A 4,457-nucleotide genomic window follows, 5' to 3' on the forward strand; every position below is an offset into this window, starting at 1 on the left:
AGTGATTTAGAGTATTTTTCATATGGCTATATAGTTTTGATTTCTTCATTGAGACACTGCCTATTCATATCCTTTGACCATTTATCAAATGGGAAATGATTTTGTATTCTTATAAATTTGACAAAGTTTTCTCTATATATTTCATATCATATATATGTATATTACATATATTATATATTTGAGACATTATCTGAGAAATTGTCCATAAAATTTTTCTTACAATTTTCTGTTTTCCTTCTAATCTTGGCTACATTGGTTTTATTTGTACAAACCCTTTTTAATTTAATGTAATTGAAGTTATTTATTTTATACCTCAAATTGCCATCTCTTGTTTATTCATAAATTGTTCTCCTATCCATAAGTCTGATAGGTAATAGGTTCCATGTTCTTCTAATTTTCTTCTGATTTAGTCTTTCAAAGCGTTCTCACATTGTGATTTTAGGATCCAGTGATTTCAGGCCAGGTACAAGATCAAATGCAGGTCCCTTGAGGCTTCTCAGTGATTTCTCCAATTTAGTTCCTGGCCACTACTATAGTATTTCATTAATATGTCCTACCCAAGATTCAGTGATTCCTCCATAGAAAAGTTGGACACTCTTTTGAGAAACCTCTCAACTTGGCATTGTGGGTTCCTTGAATTTGTAATGACAGCTTTGTACCATTCTCAGGTACCCCTGCTAATGCACAGGTTGACCTTCATAATGCCCTGTTTTCTCTGAGTTCTTTTTCCGGTAGACACTTGAGCCTTTTTGTTAGTACCTTGTACTCATGGGAAGGTCTAATAACCAGTGCTCAAGTATTCTTCCCAACTGTTATCTTTGAAAGGATGCTGAAATGCACCACTGATTGTAATATGGACAGGTCTTTGTCAGGTATGTCTTGTCTAAACTGTATCCCAGAGAGCTCTCTCAATAACCTTGCCATCCTGTGTATTAGGCATACCTAATAACAGGAATCCTCTGTGGGGCTCTTAGGGTCACTATTTCACACTAATGTTGGTGCTAATTTTAGCTGAAATCATATGTGACTATGGAACAACAGTAAAAATGCATTAGTTACGGCAGAACCATGGGTTTGGTCTGTAAGAATCACACTGAAAGAACACAAGCATTTATCAAGCACCTACGATGTACTGCACAGACCGTGCTAAGCCCTACCTGCTTCTAGGGGGTCAGTTTTCGTTAGAAAATCCTTTTGTGCAACCACATTCCAAGAAGGGAAAATATGCATGGAATATATCGAGGTTTATGTATGTGAATGTATGTATGCTTATGTTCGTATATGTGTACATAAAAAAGAGGTGACAAAATCTTAAATTCCTACAGTGCTAGGATATTAAAAAATAGGTAGCTAGACTAAACCCCCAAAATGTAACACCTGGGATACTTCTCACATGTTGATCCCCAGAAAAGCTATCCCAAGTTCTAGTGGGTTGTAATCTACTGTAAACCGTAGTCCACAGGCTTACATCCATGTGCTTACTTTTACCAGCTAGCCAGAGGGCATTAGTTTAAAAAAAAAAAGACTTTTATAAAATAACTTTATAAATAAGATAACAAGAAAGACTCCTCTCTCCCCCATGAGGTACATACTTTCTTTTAGGTTAGCACACCATCAATGTGGGGAGGGGAACAGAAGGGAATAAGTATTTATACAGCACCTACCTTGTGACAGGCACTGTGCTAAGTGCTTTTTTTTTTTTCCAAATATTATTTCATTTGATCCTAACAACAATCTTGAAATTTAGGTACTATTATTATCCCCATTTTGCAGTTGTGAAAACTGAGGAAAATAGAAGTTAACTGACTTGCCCAGGGTTACACAAAGAGTAAATGTCTGAGGTTATATTTGAACTCAAAAGTTCCTGCCTCTGTGCCCAGCACTCTATCCAATTCATCTTTGGAGAAATGAATAAATGAGGGAATGAAGCTAATAGGATTGGAGAGCTATATATTTATAGCTGGAAGTGGCATTACACATCTGAGTTCAAATCTAGCCTCAGATACTTAAATAGCTATGTGACCCTGAGGAAGTCACTTAACCTTCCTGTGACTCAGTTCCCTCTACTGTAAAATGGGGATAAATAATAATAGCACCTATCTCCCAGAACTGTTGTGAGGATCAAATGAGATATTTGTAATGTGTTTAAAATATTGCCCGGCACATAGTAGGTGCCACATCATTGTTTGCTATTGTTGTTGTTCAACCACCTTCTTTTGTGAAGCCAAGAAAGGTTAAATTACTTGTCTAAGGTCATACTGATAGTAAATGGCAGAGGTCACTGATTGGAACCCAAATTCTTTAACTCCAAATATTATGTTCTTTCCGATGCCTTTAAGAGACGGATGTGACCAGGAATGTGGATACTGCATGGCTAGGGCGATTGGTATCTCTGACACTACCCAGGTGCCAAAGCTCTCTGACAATGGCATCATGTTGGTTGCTACTGAGGGTCTCCTGTGTTATCGTATTTATCAAAATTCTCTCTTCTACCACCTAGGCTTCAGCTCTTCAGGGCCATCTTCTGGACTCAGCTCGCATCTGCTCAAAGTACAGTGACGTAAAACCTCTCCCTGACAAGGGCAGGCTGACAATATTTATAGTCCATAGCTGAGGATATGAGCTACCACAGCTAGCTTAGGATGGCTAACAAAAGCAAGTAGAATGTCCCCAGGCTAACATTAGATCTATTCTTTCGACTTCCTGTGTCTGGTGCTGATTCAAAGTCATAGTCTCAGACATCTATCTGACTTAGAATTGGAAAATTACATGTAATTCTTATTAAACCCGTGATGGAGATTCTGTATTCCCCAAACACTTGAGCTGACAGAGTGTCCCCATGACTCCTCAGCAGCTGTGTGGAGGCTTGGGGTCTGATGCTCATCTTGCTTCTAACATTCAAGAACAGTAGTTGAATGAAACGGAAAAGTCCTGAGCTCTTAACACCCTTGCCTTGTATTCCTTCCTTTATTATGTATGTATGTATGCCAACTAAAAAAAAAAGAAAAAGAAAAAGAAATTCTGGCTTTTGTACTGCATTTTGTCCAGACTCCAGAGCAAAACCTTACTGCCCTCCCACACTCACATCTACTCTTTAAACTTCATGACTGATCCTGCCTACTAGCATTCCCAAGCTTCCCTGAAGAGGGGTAAGAGATGAAAGACATTGAGGTTATTCTTAGAGCAATGTAATTCTTCACCTGATTGGCAAGACCCAGTTTTGCACAGTAGACCCTGTCATAGCCCCAAACTATCTGCTGTATTACCCTGATATAGTGGGGTCATGACAAGAAGCAATTGTGGGCCAGGGCCTAAATATTAGCTCTAGAACTCCTAATCATTTCCCTGGCGCTGATGAATCTCTGCAATTCAGAGGGCTATAAAAATGTCTGTCATTCCATACACAAGAGTGTGAAATGAATTGAATAAAAAAGTATTTTAAAGAGAAGAGATAAAGAAATAAATCAAGGTGAAAGAAAGACAGAAGTAAGGTTTTCATAGAAAGACAGGCTTAAAAGGAAAGGAGGAACAAAGTCTGGTAAAAAAAAAATCTCTCCTCTACACAGAAAGGGAAGAGAAAGATTATTAAATCATCATGTGATGATCTATTTAAATACAGAGTGATTGTCATGAGATGAACCCTCTCCATTGTTCTCCTGTTGAATCTTGTTCATTGTGTTTATTCACTGAAAGTTTCCCATTAAACATACTCATTGTTTAGTAGGCTAGGAAGGCTAACCATTATAATGTTGAAAATCATAAAATTGCAGAGTATTAGGACTTTAAAGGATTTTAGAGAGCATCTACTCCAATCCCCTGTATTCAAGATGAGGGCTAGGGAGGTAAAAGGATTTGTCTAAGGTTACAAAGCTAGTTTACTGGAAAAGATGAAACTAGAATGGAAAACTAATGTATTCTTGCTTTCATATAGAGTCTGTGTGTGTGTGTGTGTGTGTGTGTGTGTGTGTGTGTGTAACTTTTAGCTTTTTGGTGATCTGAGTTGCTGATATGGTTGAGACATTGACATAATGTACATTATAAAGAATTCATGAGGGCACTTGGAGTACCATAAAATGAGGTAATCGGAGCAGATGTCCTTTAAGGTCCCTTCCAGCTTTAATATTTAATGAACAAGCCTGTATTTGAGAAATTATTATCATCATCATCGTCATCATTATTATGAGATTGTCCTCCTTGAGGACAGGAACTGTCTTTTACCTCTTTTTGTATCTCCAGCACTTAGCACAGTGCCTGCCACATAGTAGGTGCTTAATAAATGATTGATTATTATTAATAATTGATTGTTGTTATTATTAGTGTCATTATATATTATATCAATATACATTAATATAATGCAATAATATATTATTTAGATATTGTTTGATTATTATTAATAGTGATAGCTCACATACATAGAACTTCAATAATTGATAAAAACTTATGTGGGTTTATTTCCA

This window comes from Vombatus ursinus, unplaced genomic scaffold (genome assembly GCF_900497805.2).
Source record: "Vombatus ursinus unplaced genomic scaffold, bare-nosed wombat genome assembly UNPS02005286.1, whole genome shotgun sequence".
NCBI classification, from domain to species: domain Eukaryota; kingdom Metazoa; phylum Chordata; class Mammalia; order Diprotodontia; family Vombatidae; genus Vombatus; species Vombatus ursinus.